Raw genomic sequence first — 18,009 nt, 5'->3', positions numbered from 1 at the left:
AGAAAAACCTGGGAGGATTTTGAATCAATAATGGATCCCAGGTGAGAAATGGAAGTGGATGGTTGGAGGTGACTTTTATCAAAGTTGATGGAAAATCCATGGTCCTGAAGGACTGACATGGTGACAGAAAGGTCTGTTTTCACTCTCTCTAGGGAGTTCCCATGAATTAAAATATCATCAAGATAACATAAAATGTGGATGGGAGACGCCCGGATATAGGCCGCCAGGGACCCCAAGAGCTTTGTAAAGACCCGAGGGGCCGAGGAAAGGCCAAATGGCATCGCCCTATACTGGAAATGCCTGCCTTGAAAGGAAAAACGTAAAAATTTTCTGTGGCATTTGGCTATAGGAATGTGAAGGTAGGCCTCAGTGAGGTCTAAGGAGACCATGAAATCTCCCGAGTGAATGGCGGCCAAAATAGAAGATAAGGAGTGCATCTTAAACTTCCTATATTTGATGAATAGGTTTAGTTTCTTTAAATCCAAAATGGCTCTCCAACCTCCGGAGGACTTTGGAACCATAAATAGGATGGAGTAAAAACCTAGGCCCTTCTGACCGGAAGGGACCGGTTGAATGGCTCTGATGGACAAAAGATGAGAAATGGCCTCCTCCATACGGTTACAATCTGAGGATGACCTGGGAGAAGGGCAGGAAATAAAACGTTTAGGGGGAGGAGAAATAAATTCTAAAAGAAGGCCTGTTTGAACAGTGTCAATGACCCAAGGGTCCTTGGAGGTGAGACGCCAATTAGAGGCGAAATGAGCTAGGCGACCCCCTATGGGAATGGAGGTAAGATTACCATCTAGGTTTTTTTGAAGCCCTGTTAGAGGAAGCTCCCCTTTGGAAACGAAACCCTCTACCCCTGGAGTTCCTACCTTGGGAACGAAAGCGGGGGGAATACTGACCTGGAGATCTCTGATAGGAAGCCGCTTGATCTTGCTGGCGCCCTGGGCGACGAAAGGACTGCGTTTTGGTAACCTTTTTGGTGGTTGGACCCAAAACCTTCTTCTTGTCCGTGGTCTCCGTGAGGAGTGGATCCAGAAGATCACCGAAGAGAAGGTCGCGCTTTAAGGGGCCCTGGGAAAACTGCCACTTTTGGCGAACTCCCGCTTGCCAAGGGCGAATCCATAGGAGTCTTCTTGCCGTTGTAGAGGCTGCAATAGACTTAGCAGAAAATCTAGTAGATTGCAAGGTGGCATCAGCCACGTACTGGGCAGCTGCAAAGACCTTGTTGAAGTCTTGTTGACCTCTCAAGTCATCGGGAGGAATGTGCTGTTGAAGTTGGCGAAGCCACAGCAGCATGGCTCTGGAGAAGAAGGAGGCCGCTGCAGAACTTTTAATGGCCCAGGAATCAGCGGTGAATCCTCTTTTGAGCATTTGCTCGATGCGCTTGTCCTCTGGGCGGAGGACTTCCTCCGCCTCGCCTGGCACAGCCGCTGCCGAGTGAAGAATCTTGACAGGTTCATCTGGTTTGGGAAAGGATAGAAGCTCTTCGTAGGAAGAGGAAAGTTTATACAACTTTCTGTCCTTGGTGGAGGGATTAAGGCCAGAGGCGGGAAAATCCCACTGTTTGAGTAAGGCATCTTTAAACAATTTAGGCATAGGAATTACCTCGTTATCCTCCTGTTCCTCTGTGAAGTAAGGTAAATTCTCCTCCGGGGGATCAGTGGAAGTGGAGGCTTGTTTCTCCTGGGCCGCTAATCCCGTAGAAATTCTAGCTTTGAGGAGAAGAGATTTGAATAGTTGAGAAGGAAAAATAGTAATTGGAGGAGGGACTTTTATTTGGGATTCCTCATCCTCTGATAAGCCCTGAAAAGGGTCTTCATCCTCCTCTACATCCTCATATTCATCCTGGGAGGATTCTGAATCATCCTGAATAGGAGCTCTGACCGCTGGGGAAGAACCCAAGGGGCGGGAGGAACGAGAAGGAGGAAGAGGTAAAGGAAGCTCATTGATGGTGGAGAGTTTGGCATCAATGGCTTTGGACAACACAGCAAAAATAGATTGGAACTCAGGAGGTAAACTGGAAATATCAGCAGAAATGGCAGAAGAATCCCTAAAGGCCTGGGAGGATCCTGGCTGGGGGGAATCTTCAATAATATCTGGTTCCTCTGGACCTATGCCCCATAGGTTAGGTTGGGGTCTGTCTAGGTTTGGCTCATCCAGAGATAACACAGGGACCCCAGAAGGAGGCAGACTAGAGGCCTCTGGTGGGTCTTGACTACTGATTACTTGGGCCTGCACTTTCAAACGTTTTGCTGATTTGTCATGGATTTTTTGTAGGGCTAGGTCCCTTCTCTTCTCGGCCCTGGTGACCTTGGTCGAGGGGCGGGCCCCTGGAGAAGAGGAGGAAGAGGCCTGGGGGATACTAGTAATCTCATCGCCTGTAGGCCTGGCCTCTCTGGGACCTTTAGTTGTGCCTCTCTTGGGAAAAGTAGCCATAGTCTGACAATTAACAGAAGACAAGGCTGAGCCAATAACTGAATTATAAGGAGAAGATTTCAAGGACTTCCCAAGAGGAATGGATCCTGCTTCGAGGCCTCGAAGCTGCTGAAACGTGAGGACAATCTGGGCAAACCCAGAGTTCGTGCCCCCAAATCCAGCGGGGCCAGCCTCCCTAAACTTTGTAATTAAGTAAACCAAGGCACTCTGGTTGGAGGCTTAGCCGGTGGAGAATTTAGCCTGGGACCCCCAAGGCCCGCTCCCGGATCCACGCGGTGGACTGAGGCCTACGCGGCTGGCAGAAGGCCAACACAAGAGGCCTAGATTTTAAAAAAGGGCGCGAAGGCCTTCGCGCCGAAAAGATCGCTCCGTAGAATTTCTTAAGGGAAAAGCGATCGACTAAGTCCAGGAGACTAGAAGGCGTCTCACTCCGCAGGAGGTATTTTATAAGCCCTTAAATATTTGTATACAATAAATAATCAATAATTCAATGGATAAATACTTGCACCAGGACCTCCAGGCCAAAGGATTAGAAGAATCCACAAGCGGCCGCAGGAATCGTAACCGGCAAAACCGCCGGGGGAAAACGAAACCGCAACTTCTCCCAAGGAAAAAAGCCGAGCCGCTTTTTTTTCTTTTTTTCTTTTAAACGGCTGGCGCAATTAGTGCAAGTAATTAAATAAAGACAATAAATCTTACTACTTTTTGAAGGAAAGATCGAAGGGAAGGTGTTAGAATGTTGAACGAGCTATCACAATACAACCGCAGGATATGCGAACTGAGCGAATTCAGGGGAAGGGGCGGATCCGGCAAGCTTTTTTAATACTAGGCTCAGTTCCACCGGATTGGACATGAGCAACCCATGTGACTGCTGGACCCGCTCCTTCAGTACGGAGAAACAAGGGGACACAATCTGAAGTTAGTTGGGGGAAAGATCAAAAGCAACATGAGAAAATATTATTTTACTGAAAGAGTAGTAGATCCTTGGAACAAACTTCCAGCAGATGTGGTAGATAAATCCACAGTAACTGAATTTAAACATGCCTGGGATAAACATATATCCATCCTAAGATAAAATACAGAAAATAGTATAAGGGCAGACTAGATGGACCATGAGGTCTTTTTCTGCCGTCAGACTTCTATGTTTCTATGTTTCTATGTTTCTAACTTGCCTGGAATGGTAGAGGGTTTCCTGCTTGAGCAGAGGGTTGGACTAGAAGACCTCCAAGGTCCCTTCCTATTCTGTTATTTTGCTTTGGACCCAATATGTGAATGCCTAGGTTTCTGAAGAAGGCTTTGCAATGTTCCCTCGTTTATCGCAGGTGTTACGTCCCAGGACCACCGGCGATAAACGAAAATGCGCAAAGTAGGGACGCTATATTTATTTAAGTATTTATACACTATTTTAAGGCTTTATAAACCCTCCCCCACACTTTTACGCTACATAAAACTTTCCCATTCCTTTAATAACCATTCCCACACTGTTCTGTGCATGTATTGTATCTTTACACTTACTGCAAAATGTTTTGAATTCCTAAACCTACACAATGAAACGATGCTCCACGTGAAATTAATATTTTATAAAAAACCCGCGATGCACTGAGTCCACGAAAGGTGAACCACAAAGTGGCGAGGGAACACTGTAATAATAATGATGATGATGATGGTGGTGGTGGTGGTGGTGGTGGTGGTGATGATGATGATGATGATAATAATAATAATAATAATAATAATAATAATATTTTATTAGATTTGTATGCCACCCCTCTTCGCAGACTCGGGGCGGCTACTGCCTTACTATTTGTTTGTTTGTTTAGTATGCCTCCCACTCCCAAGGGACTCTGGGTGGCTTACAACAATAAAAATAATATAATAACAGTTTAAAGTCCCATTAACTCAGTCATCTCATGTCTTGCAGTCGTACTGTGGCCATAATTGAAGAGTATCAGTCAGTCACGGCCCCCAGGACTGCCAGGTTTTCAGGCCGTTTCGGAAAGCCAGTAGGGTAGTGGCAGAACGGATCTCATGGGATAGTTTGTTCCAGAGAGCCGGTGCCGCCACAGAGAAGGCCCTTTCCTGCAGCCCCGCTAGTCAGCATTGCTTAGTCAACGGGACTCGGAGAAGGTCAACTCTGTGGGCTTGAATCGGTTGCTGGGAGTATGTGGCAGGAGACGGTCCCAAAGATAGCCTGGCCCTAAGCCATGAAGGGCTTTATTGGTGATCACCAACACCTTTAATTGTGACCGGAGACCAACTGGAAGCCAGTGCAGCTCACTGAGTGTTGTGTGACGTGGGTGTACCTGGGTACAACCACAACAGCTCGCACGGCTGCGTTCTAGACTAGTAAGAAAGGTAGAAGGAAACAGAAGACCACAATTAGCAACACAATAAATAGATTCAGTTTTGCTGAATAGATTCAGATGTTTGGAACAAACATCCAGCAGACGTGGTTGGTAAATCCACAGTAACTGAATTTAAACATGCCTGGGGTAAACATATGTCCATCTTAAGATAAAATACAGGAAATGGTATAAGGGCAGACTAGATGGACCATGAGGTCTTTTTCTGCCGTCAATCTTCTATGTTTCTATGTTTTACAGTGGCAATGAGTGTATGGACAAGAGACCTGAAGGTTCAGGTTGGATCATCACCAAGAAAAATCTACCTGTGTGGTTTCTAAGAATTGAATGCCTGAGTTTTATGATTGATGATGGCATGTCATCAATTAATTGTATCTTCAAGCTGTCAACACATCAAGAAAAGATCGCCATTTTTTAAATATTATGCTCACATATCTTAGTCTAAAAGGGCTGAGTGATACGATCAAAAAAGACACCACATTACTTAATCAGTGGCCTGGTTCAAGCCATAATTCATTTGTTCCCAAAGACAGAGATGCAATATAATAAAAGCAGAGCTGATCTACAGGATTAATCTCCACATACAGAAGAAAAACGTTCAAGGCAATACAGGCATGACATCCTTAGGCATAATAACAAAGAACTCCTAGGTATCATAATAAAGAAGGAATAGGGGTGATATGATAGCAGTATTCCAATATTTCAGTGATTGCCACAAAGAAGAGGGAGTCAAACTATTCTCCAAAAGTATCTGAGGGCAGAACAAGAAGCAATGGGTGGAAACTAAACAAGGAGAGAAGCAACTTAGAACTAAGGAGACATTTCCTGACAGTTAGAACAATTAATCAGTGGAACAGCTTGCCTCCAGAAGTTGTGAATGCTCCAACATTGGAAGTTTTTAAGAAGATATTGGATAGCCATTGTCTGAAGTGGTGTAGGGTTTCCTGCCTAAGTAGGCGGTTGGAATAGAAGACATCCAACGTCCCTGCTAACTCTGCCATTCTGTTCTAAGTTGTTCTGTTCCGTTCCGCTCCGCTCCGTTCCGTTCCATTCCATTTTCAATTCAATTCAATTCAATTCAATTCTATTCAATTCTATTCTATTCTGGTCATTCCACAACATAGGTTGTCCATCCAAATACAGATAGTCCTCCACTTAGGACTACAATAAGTAACGAGTGATTTTACTGCATTTCACTGAAATGTAAATTGCATTAATGGTAAAATTAAAGATTAATATAATCATTTCCAAGATATTGAATAATTTGCTATACTGGAAGAACTTTAACAGCCATGCCAAGGGTATGACAAAATTGAACGGGTCCAAAGACGGGCTACAAGAATGGTGGAAGGTCTTAAGCATAAAACGTATCAGGAAAGACTTAATGAACTCAATCTGTATAGTCTGGAGGACAGAAGGAAAAGTGGGGACATGATTGAAACATTTAAATATGTTAAAGGGTTAATTAAGGTCCAGGAGGGAAGTGTTTTTAATAGGAAAGTTTACACAAGAACAAGGGGACACAATCTGAAGTTAGTTGGGGGAAAGATCAAAAGCAACATGAGAAAATATTATTTTATTGAAAGAGTATTAGATCCTTGGAACAAACTTCCAGAAGCCGTGGTTGGTAAATCCACAGTAACTGAATTTAAACATGCCTGGGATAAACATATATCCATCCTAAGATAAAATACAGAAAATAGTATAAGGGCAGACTAGATGGACCATGAGGTTTTTTTCTGCCGTCAGACTTCTATGTTTCTATGTTTCTACAATTGAGCCCAAAATTTATGTTGCTAAGCGAGACTGTTGTTAAATGAGTTTTGCCCCATTCTATGACTTTTCTTGCCACTATTGTTCACAAACACATTGGCTAAGTGAATCACTGCAGTTATTAAATTAGTAACATGGTTGTTAAGCCAATTTGGCTTCCCTACAGACTTTGTCTGTACAGATTTTCTTTGTCAGAAAATCACAAAAAGTAATGGCATTACCCTGGAACTCTGCAACCGTCGTAAATATGAACCAATTGCCAAGCATCTGAATTCTGATCATATGACGACGGGGATGCTAAAACAGTCATAACTGTGAAAAACAATCATGTCACTTTTTTCAGTGCCGCTGTAACTCTGAACAGTCACTAAACAAACTGCAGTAAGGAAATCTGACCTTCCTCAGCTTTTGTATCAGCCAAATTGTATTGTAAACAATCAAGAACATTTCTGCAGATATTCCTTCCTAGCTCAATTTTAAAGGCATAAACTGTAAATTCAGTCTTATGGTCTAAAACTGACTACAGCTAAGGAAATGTTGTACAAATAACTTGATGGTGGTGTGAAGAGGGGAGGAACAGGTTTTGCAGACATAATGCATAATAAAGGTATATAACTGAGGCTCCTTCTAACTTCTCATACCCTTGGCATGGCTGTTAAAGTTCTTCCAGTATAGCAAATTATTCAATAACTTGGAAATGATTATATTAATCTTTAATTTTACCATTAATGCAATTTACATTTCAGTGAAATGCAGTAAAATCACTCGTTACTTATTCCAGCTTTGGAAATGTGATCAAATCTTAACCCTGAAAAAGTTGTATGCTGCTACTAGTAACTACTATAGCACCTACTATAGAGATTTACTTCTTGCATGAATCATCACTGTGGGCTTGAAGCAGCACAGTTTAGGGGTCCACCCATCACACTGATTCATACCAAAAAGTAAAAAAAAATACTGGAAATAAAATAGCCTCTCGCATTTATTGGGCTGGGAGCCATAACTGCAGGAGTTTGAGTCAACACAATTGGAAGACAAATCACAACATGAAACATCAATTAGCAAAACTAAAAAGACATGGATAGAAATGTGGGGGGGTTGCAATTCATAAATAAATGATTTTATTCCCAAGAACCATCACCAGAGGGAAAAGTTAATTGTGGATTAACCAGTTTTCTGAGCCATAGGGAGGAAATATCAACTCATTACTAGATTTGTCAGATGATTACTTTTAAATATGTGCACACAGATACATACACACACACACACAAACTCATACACACATATAAGCACACTTACACACAAACACATATACCCTAGTGCAGTGTTTTTCAACAGTTTTAAGATGTATGGACTGCAACTATCAAGAACTTTTAGCACTGTTCCAATATCTCAAGGGTTGCCACCAAGAAGACAGAGTCAAGCTATTCTCCAAAGCACCTGAGGGCAGGCCAGCAAGCAATGGATGGAAACTAAACAAGGAGAGAAGTAACTTAGAACTAAGGAGAAATTTCCTGACAGTTAATCAGTGGAACAGCTTGCCTCCAGAAGTTGTGAATGCTCCAACACTGGGAATTTTCAAGAATATGTTAGATAACCATTTGTCTGAAGTGGTGCAGGGTTTCCTGCCAGGAGTTTGGACTAGAAGACCTTCACGGTCCTTTCCAACTCGGTTATTCAATTCTATTCTTTTTTTAAAAATGAACATTTTGCTTCTACATACATGCTTACAATTTTAGCAAATGGAATTGTCAGTTATTGCAGTATTATCATCAAATTTATGTGCCCTGTATCTCATGGTTTCAAGGTGACTCTGAGCAGCTTAAATGAAAGTCTAGATGGAAGGGAAAAGATAGTGATGCTGAGGATAAAATAGGACAATTCAGGATATTTGGAGAGCAGGAATTGTCCTATGCTCAACATGTAAGGGATAGATTATCATGGAGAATACCATATCTGTGTAGTTGCTAGGATTTGAAGACAACTTGATGGCACATAATCAAATAAACAAACACAGAATGAGTTCACCATGCAAAATATGATTTAATACTTGGAATAATCAGATAAATCAAAATTTGCATTCAAGGTAATTGAATGAATTAATAACTCATATAATCAAGAGTTATTTCAGTATTTGGGGTTTTAGCCTATTTGCTGGGCTCCTGGCTTCTGTGGACAAGAACCAGTGGAGAAAAAAATGGAGCTATAACAAAAAATATCTAAGGCTATGGCAAGCTTTCTTTCTTTCTTTCTTTCTTTCTTTCTTTCTTTCTTTCTTTCTTTCTTGATTGATTGTTAGAGTTGAAAGGGACCATGAAGGCCATCGAGTTCAACCCCCTGCCCAAGCAGGAACCCTATAGCACACCAGTCAAGTGGCAGTTCAATCTTCTCTTTAAAATGTCCAGAGTGTTGGAGTTCACAACGTCCGCTGGTAGGTTGTTCCATTGGTTGATCGCTCGGACCATCAGGAAGTTCCTCCTTATCTCCATGTTGAATCTCTCCTTGGTCAGCTTCCAGCCGTTGTTCTGCGTCCGGCCCTCTGGTGCCCTGAAGAATAAAGTGATCCCCTCCTCTCTGTGACATCCCCTCGTATACTTGTAGACTGCTATCATGTCCGCTCTGGCCCTCCTTTTCTCTAGGCTATCCATGCCCAGTTCCCTCAGTCTCTCTTTGTAAGTCTTGGTTTCCAGTCCCTTAATCATCTTGGTTGCTCTTTTTTGCACCTTCTCCACAGTTTCAATGTCTCTTTTGAAGTGTGGTGACCAGAACTGAATACAGTACTCCAGGTGTGGTCGGACCAGGGCATAGTAGAGTGGTATTAAGACTTTCCTGGTCTTGGAGTGTATTCCCCTGTTGATGCAGCTTAGGATTGTGTTGGCTTTTTTAGCTGCTGCTGCACTTTGCTTAAATGAACTATATATGCTCTAATCATCCAAGTCTTTAGAATGGATTGAGTTTTATCAAAATCACTTTGTCTGCAACATGGGAAGAAAAATTGTGATGTTAAAAATGAATGGATTTGGACTTCTACCTTACACAAAAGTCTCTCCTGAATAAGGCAGAATAAGATTGACCTATGTTTGATTATGAGCTTTTGTGAATTTGACTTGCCTCTTACTTTTATGAGGTGTTAGCCTCAGTCAGATAGGATGAGTCAAGGCAAAAGAATTATGAACAGTTTAACTAGTTTGTTACTCTGTCCTTCTCATCATACAAGCATTTGGAAACATACTTAATTAGAAGATCATGAGTGGATTGACTCTTCATTACAAGATATGCTATGGATTTGGTTAGCCCAGGGGTAGGCAAAGTTGGCTCTTCTATGACATGTGGACTTCAACTCCCAGAATTCCTGAGTAAGCATGGCTGACTCAGGAATTCTGGGAGTTGAAGTCCACAAGTCATAGAAGAGCCAACTTTATCTACCTCTGGGTTAGCCTGTTGCGTCAACATATTGATGCAGTTATGAAGCCATGCTTTATAGTTAGCAGGTTGGGCAAATCCAGTATTATGATTTGTTTAATAAATCATCGCTATATAGACTATGCCAGTGTTTCCCAACCTTGGCAATTTGAAGATATTTGGACTTCAACTCCCAGAATTCCCCAGCCAGCGAATGCTGTTTGGGGAATTCTGGGAGTTGAAGTCCAAATATCTTCAAGTTGCCAAGGTTGGGAAACACTGGACTATGCTATAGAGCAGTGATGGCGAACCTTTTCAGCACTGAATGCACAAACTGGAATGTGTACCCATGCGTACATGCTGAACAATGGAAACTTGAAGACCAGGTGGCTGGTGCCCGGTATTTGCTATTTTCAGGCCATTTATCGGGGCCTTTTTGGCCTCTAAAATTGCCCCAAAACGCCCCCAAACCAGCTTTTTGGCCATTTTCAGGTTATTTTTCTGGTGCTGTGGTGCCCATGAAAACCAGCTGGCCACACGCCATAAACCAGAAGAGCAGCTGGTGAAGGCACACAAGCTCACAATTTGGACACTGCATGCCACCTCTGGCACATATGCCATAGGTTCGCCATCACAGCTGTAATGTATGAGCAAGATAAAGCAGGGCTGAGGAATTCTGGGAGTTGGAGTCCACAAGTCTTAAAAGTTGCCAAGGTTGGAGACCCCTGAGATAAAGTACATTTTATTTTATTTTATTGATTTATTGATTTATTTAGTCAAGTGCAAATTGCACTAGAATGCCTTCCGTCCCCTGTCCTATTGCTCTCCTATATCTCCTATACCTTTCTTCTATTCCTATATCTCTTCTTCTATTCTTTTATTGATATGTTTTTTTTATTATTAATTTTTTTTATTGGTTTTTTAAATGTTACACACACAGACTGCACATCATACAACATAAAACAATGCCCTGTGAAGGTGCACCCGCCACCTAACAACATACATACCCCACCACCAATTGGAGGGTCTGTACAAACATCTTTAACATTCTTCTAAACCTGGATCTGCATTTTATTTACATATCAAAGAGTGATTCTAATTTATTCTTTATGGCTAGATCACAAATACTACTTGTCATATAACCTATCACCCTGTCTTTCATTGATATGTTCTATTACTATATCTTCTTTTCTATTATTTCTTAGATATATTTTACTAAGAGTATCTCCTCTATAACCTTCATCATGTATTTTACTACCGGTATGTGTATATAGATATATACCCACTAAAACCCTTATTGTGTATTGGACTAAATAAATAGATAAATAGATAGATAGATAGATAGATAGATAGATAGATAGATAGATAGATAGATAGATAAATAAATAAATAAATAACGATGTTTATATTACACGATACTAGTATGAGAGAAACATTAGGACAGGGGATGGAAGGCACACTGGTGCACACTGGTGACCTCTTAGGAATCAGAAGAGGTCAACAGTGGATAGTCTAAGGGTAAAGTTTTAGGGGTCAGATGATGATACTACAGAGTCAGGCAGTGAGTTCCATGCATTAACTACTCAGTCGAGTTTGGAGCGGTTTACTTTAAGTTTGTATCTGTTGTGTGCTCGTGTGTTGTTGTGGTTGAAGCTGAAATCACTCCGGAAATTGACTGTACAAGGACATCACACAGGCATTAACTAACAAATGTGATTTTGGCGATGATTCAACCATGAGTCCTAGTCTTTGTCCCATTGTACTATTTAAACAGCACAGTGATGTTTTCTTTAAAAAACAGACATCTCAGCTCCTACAGGTGATTGACAGTCTTTTCGCATTTGAACCTTTTATAGATGGTCTCACGTTTCCTTCGGGCTCCGTGTTTGCATTATGACTTACAGCACTTAAATATTTTATGCCACCTTTTAAAACCTCAGAACAATTTTAAATGCATAAATACACGCGACCATTAAAAGCCATCTAATATGCAGTTAAAAGCAGGGAAGATTATCCCGCTCTCTAAAATCCAGGTAGAAATAGTCAAAAAGGAAGCCAAGCATTATCTCTAGCAAAAAAGCATTCAAAAAAGATACATAGAAAAGGCCGAATCCCTTGTAACTGAGTGATAAACTAGGTTTCCATAGAACAGTTCAAGACCTGCAGTTTCAAGCAATCCTTTAAAAACATTGGCTGCAAGTCATTCTGGCTTTTAGAGGCTGGTCAGCAGCAGACTTTTAAACGGGACCTCTAGATGTTCAGGCTACTAACTGATGCTGACCCATTGCTAATCTCTAGCCAGTAACTAGGTGGGCTAAATTCTTCATGGTCTGCACCATCTTAAAAGGCAGCATTGGATGAAATACAGAAAAAGTGGTTAATCTGACCATAACCTAACCCCCAAAGTTTTACCCTTAGACTGTCCACTGCTGACCTCTCCAGATTCCTAAGAGGTCAATAAGAGGCGTGCATAAGTGCACCAGCGTGCTTTCCGTCCCCTGTCATATTGTCTCTTTATAATTTTTTTTCCCTAGCATCATGTATGTGAATATTATTATTTCTAATGTTTTTCTAATCTTTTAACTCTTTACTGGTGTCCTAGATTCGCCCACGTTTCTGCAACACTCCGTGGCCTGCATTGGCTGCCGATCAGTTTCCGGTCACAATTCAAAGTGTTGGTTATGACCTTTAAAGCCCTGCATGGCATTGGACCAGAGTACCTCCAGAACCGCCTGCTACCGCACGAATCCCAGCGACCGATAAGGTCCCACAGAGTTGGCCTTCTCCGGGTCTCATCGACCAAACAATGTCGTTTGGCGGGCCCCAGGGGAAGAGCCTTCTCTGTGGCAGCCCCAGCCCTCTGGAATCAACTCCCCCCGGAGATTAGAACTGCCCCCACACTCCTTGTCTTTCGTAAATTACTCAAGACCCATCTATACAGCCAGGCATGGGGGAGTTGAGACACCTTTCCCCCAGGCTTTTTTATATTTATGTTTGGGTATGTATATGTTGTTTGCTTTTTTAAATATGATAGGGTTTTATGTGCTTTTTAATATTAGGTTTGTTTTCGCTGGAATATTGTTTTTATTATTGCTGTGAGCCGCCCCGAGTCTTCGGAGAGGGGCGGCATACAAATCTAATAAATTGAATTGAATTGAATTATATCTTCACATACCTCCATAATGTACTAGACAAAACAAATAAATAAAATAAAAATAAATAAAAATAACCAGGGCAAAAAACAATTAGAGCGGGTTTCTCCCAAAGGGAATGCCCGTGGCAAAAGATTCCTGTTTTTCTGGCTCCCCTTCTACAGGTCACAGCATCTCCAAGCATAGGAGAACATCAAAATACACCTCTGGTCTTTGGAGGGTGCAGCACCTTCAGATTCAGTCCCACATCTCCACCCAGGCGTGAATATTGTCCTACCCACCACATCTGGATGGAAACAGAGGTCCCTGTTTCTTTATTTTTCATCTATTTTTCTCTTTTGGGTCTCCTGCATGAGTGCTAATTGGGGTAAACCTTTCATGCAACTGATGCAATGCAGAACAACAGATGTTTTATTAAGACTTTAAGTCCAGCCATAAAAGTATTTTAGCATATTAGTTATTCGTGTCAGTTGTTCGGATGGGAAAGAAAATGAATTATCTCTGTCTCTCTCTGGGTAGAACATGCTGGCGAGAGGGCAAGAATCAAAAGAGTCCGAAAGGATCATGTTTAATTAGAGATTAAACATTGGTGGAGGATAGCTCATCAGCAAACCATGAAAGTTATCTGCCCAGAAAGGTCATCATGCCATGGTAATCTTCTCCCTCCCGCTGTCTCGAAAAGGAAAGAAAGAAAGAAAAAAGAATTGAACAGCCCTTTTAAGGGAGGACCTTGGTGCAGAATATGAAAAGAAAAAGGGGTAAGTTATATATAAAATGCAAATCTGGATTTCAGTTACTGTTGTTTATGCATACAAATCCAATAAATATAAATATAATGTATATGTCTTTCTCACTCCAGAGGGCTTCAAGGAGGTTACAACAGTGTTTCCCAACCTTGGCAACTTGAAGATATCTGGACTTCAACTCCCAGAATTCCCCAGCCAGCATTCGCTGGCTGGGGAATTCTGGGAGTTGAAGTCCAAATATCTTCAAGTTGCCAAGGTTGGGAAACACTGGGTTACAAGAACCCTGCAAGGCAGGCTAGATGAAAGAAGCGGAGAGGTCTGTGACAAAAATGAGGCTTAGAGTGCAGCACCGCAAGCTGCTTCTGCTGACTGTAGTTCACCAGTTCAAATCTCACCAGGCTCAAGGTTGACTCAGCCTTCCATCCTTGGGAGGTGGGTAAAATGAGGGGGCAATACTGTATGCTGATTCTGTAATCTGCTTAGAGAAGGCTGCAAAGCACTGTGAAGTGGTATATAAGTCTTAGTGCTATTGCTATAATGCATCCAATCTCACTTCACATTAATAATAATAATAATAATAATAATAATAATAATAAATTTATTGTCATTGTCAAAAAACAATTAATTGTCATTGGCAATGAAAGTCGTGTGACACCCAGAGACCAGTCCCACCATACATAAAATCAGAATAGGTAAATTTAAAAATAGAATAAAAAACAGAATAAAAAATAGAATAAATGTCCCACCCACTACAAATTCCCCACTGCAATTTGAAAGAGTGGTTTACAACTGGGACCATATGGGGCCTCTGGAGCCCTAGGATATTTCAAGAGGGGAGGGCACAGTTGAAAAATTAGCCAGGGCACATCCGAGGAGGTCACAGAAAAGCCAACTGCCTGGTAATGTCCGAAAATGCACCTGTTACTGTCCTATGTCTGCATTTGGCACTGGGATCTAGATGGAGGGGCACAGGGGGAAAAAAAACCCAAGGTTGGAAAGTGGGGTGGTGGTAGAAGGGGGAAGAAACTCTGATTTCAAAGGAGCAGGCGTGAATTGGAATTTGCCCCTTAAAAATCATCTGCTCCAGTTTGACTCAGCCTTCCATCCTTCTGAGTTGGGTAAAATGAGGATCCAGATTGTTGGGGGTCAATATGCTGATTCTGTAAACCGCTTAGAGAGGGCTGTAAAAGCACTATGAAGCGGTATATAAGTCTAAATGCTATTGTTATTATGTTAAATGCTATTGCTATTGTTTAGAGAGGATTGTAAAAGCACTATGAAGCAGTATATACGTCTAAATGCTATTGCTATTGTTTAGAGAGGATTGTAAAAGCACTATGAAGCGGTATATAAGTCTAAATGCTATTGTTATTATGTTAAATGCTATTGCTATTGTTTAGAGAGGATTGTAAAAGCAATATGAAGCGGTATATAAGTCTAAATGCTATTGCTATTGTTTAGAGAGGATTGTAAAAGCACTATGAAGCGGTATATAAGTTTAAATGCTATTGCTATTGCGCTAAATGTTATTGCTAAATGCTATTGCTTAGAGAGGGCTGTAAAAGTACTATGAAGCGGTATATAAGTTTAAATGCTATTGCTATTGCGCTAAATGTTATTGCTAAATGCTATTGCTTAGAGAGGGCTGTAAAAGTACTATGAAGCGGTATATAAGTTTAAATGCTATTGCTATTGCGCTAAATGTTATTGCTAAATGCTGTTGCTATTGCTTAGAGAGGGATGTAAAAGCACTATGAAGTGGTATCTAAGTCTAAATGCTATTGGTTTCGACAAGGTCTCTCAATACACTATAAAGCCGGGATATCGGAAGAGACGAGCTTCAAAAACAGACCAAAGCCGAAGTTACCCGTCAAGATGCAAACAGCGCAATGAACGTGTGTGTGAGTGTGTACAACCGCCTAGGATACACACACCTGCACGTGGGGAAGCAGAGACTGAGGTGATCGGGACTTCTCCCGCATTGGGGAATGAGTCTCTCCGGCTGCGGGAAAAGCCTCCCCGCCTCGCCCGCTTATTCCAAAAATCGCCCCCCCTCCCGGATTAAGAAAAGATGAGCGGGGACAGCCGGGCGCTCTGCACACGCTCAGAGGCAACATGTTTTTTCTTCCGTCCCTCCTTCCTCCGGTTTCGGTTATTTGGTTTTATTTTCTTTATTTTTCCCCCCTCAAGCTCTTTTTCCTCCTGCTGCCCGATCGGCCGGGAGCGATCACCCAGCGGCAGAAGGACGAGGGATTCCGCATTTCCCTTTTTTTTAACCTACCAGCCTCGGAAGGGAAGGGAGGGAGGCAAGCGAGACTGAGTTCTGCCCGGATCCAGAACGATCGGCGCTGGGTTCAAAAAACTCCCCGAACAAAAGACCGACATACCTTTTCCCCAGCCAGACGGTCCCGCAAAAGCCCCTTCGGGCTCCGTTTCCAGAGGAGCGACCGCCGCGGCTCCCCTCGGTTGTTGCCGCAGCTCACCTGCCAGCCAGCCGGGATGAAGCAAGAGGCGGCGGCGGCGGCGGCAGTACCTACCCACCCGCCGCCCCTCCCAGGCTGAAGCCGAGCCGCCTTCGTCCCGCCGCTTCCCAACGCGCCTGCAACAGAGCGCCCCCACCAGCCTCCAATGCGACCGAGCAGGCTCTGGCGCTTCCTCCTCCCTCCTCTTCCAGGGACAGCTCCTATTGACAGGCGGCCCGATTGGCAGACGCTATGGCGGATTCGCGGATTCTCATTGGACCGGACGGCTGCCCGTTCCGGGCTCCGATCGCCAATTGGACGTCTTTGGAAAAAGGCTGCTTCTGAAAGCGGCGCGCTGCCCGCCAAGCTGAGGAAAAGTTGCCCAGGGACTTAATCGCGTGCCCGGGCTCGCCGGGCCTGGAGACGCGGCTACGAGGACGCCGTTTGTTTTTTTTTAAGATGAGGGAACCGTCTCCTCATCCGCAGAATCACGGCTTTCACCCTTTTGGGTTGAGCTCACCTTGGTTACAGTGTACCCTGGTTAAGTTTCTACGGGCGTTGCACGTGGGTGATTTTCACGTTGTGCGAAAGCGCCCGTTTGGTTAGTCCGAGGTGTATTTCTTGATTTGATTTTGTTACTCCCTACAATCCAGATCATCACTCTCTCTCACTCTCTCTCTCTCACATACACACCTCTATCTTAAGGAGTGTGCATAAGCACACCATTATGCCTACCGTCCCTGCCTTACTCTGTCCTATTGTCCTCATCTATCTGTACTTAATTTGCTTATGTTTATGTTTATACCTACACCTGCTACATGTTTCACAAACAAATAAATAAAAAATAAACCTGTCTGTCTGTCTATCTACCTACCTACCTACCTACCTACCTACCTACCTGTTAATTCTACCTACCATCTATATCTATCTATTTCTATCTACCTACCTACCATCTATAAGTATCTTATCTATATCATCTACCATCCATATCTAAGTATCTTTATCTATCTATCTATCTATCTATCTATCTATCTATCTATCTATCTATAATGTATTTATCCTATCTACCTATCTACCATCTATATCTAAATACTGTATATATCTCTACCTACCTATCTACCAACTATATATCTAAATATCTATACCTACCTACCATTTATATATAAAAATCTTATCTATCACTCCATCTACCTACCTACCTATATCTAAATATATCTACCTACCAACCATCTATATCGAAATATATCTACTTACTTTCCTACCATCTATATCTAAATATTTATTTATTTATTTATTTTAAATTTGTCAAACAATTATAGGGTGATAATTTGTACATATAAAACATTAGATAAGTAATGATAAAAAGTAGACAATAGGACAGGGACGGTAGGCACAATGGTGCGCTTATGCACGCCCCTTAATATCTATTTGCCTATCTACATTCCACATTTATTATTATTATTTTTAAACGAAGAGCTGAAGCCTGGCAATTAACCTTGACAGGTTCCATAAAATAAAGCAAAATGGGAATAATCAAGTGATCAGGTCAAGCTTCTACAGGAATGGGGGTGTACTGCCTTCCTCTTGTTTCTGCTGCACACAAGCTGTGTTTATATTACATGCTAAGACACAAAAGTAGTTTTCTTGTTTGTGGCTTAGCAGGTTGTGTCAA

At 42.2% G+C, this 18,009-nt stretch overlaps 1 protein-coding gene across 2 annotated transcripts in view; it reads right to left on the bottom strand.

The window, feature by feature from the left end:
* The window catches only part of CAMKK1 (calcium/calmodulin dependent protein kinase kinase 1), a 179,180-nt gene extending 162,637 nt beyond the window's left edge, over positions 1 to 16,543 (bottom strand). For both annotated transcript variants that reach the window (XM_070735175.1, XM_070735176.1), the window contains exon 1: positions 16,263 to 16,543. The gene's annotated coding sequence lies outside the window, so the exon portion shown is untranslated. The remainder of the gene's footprint in view (positions 1 to 16,262) is intronic.
* Between the last annotated feature and the right edge of the window lie 1,466 nt (positions 16,544 to 18,009).

This window comes from Erythrolamprus reginae, chromosome 1, assembly GCF_031021105.1.
Source record: "Erythrolamprus reginae isolate rEryReg1 chromosome 1, rEryReg1.hap1, whole genome shotgun sequence".
Classification (NCBI taxonomy): Eukaryota; Metazoa; Chordata; class Lepidosauria; order Squamata; family Dipsadidae; genus Erythrolamprus; species Erythrolamprus reginae.
The sequence above is the reverse complement of the archived record's forward strand: the minus strand, read 5'-3'. Positions and strand labels throughout refer to the sequence as shown.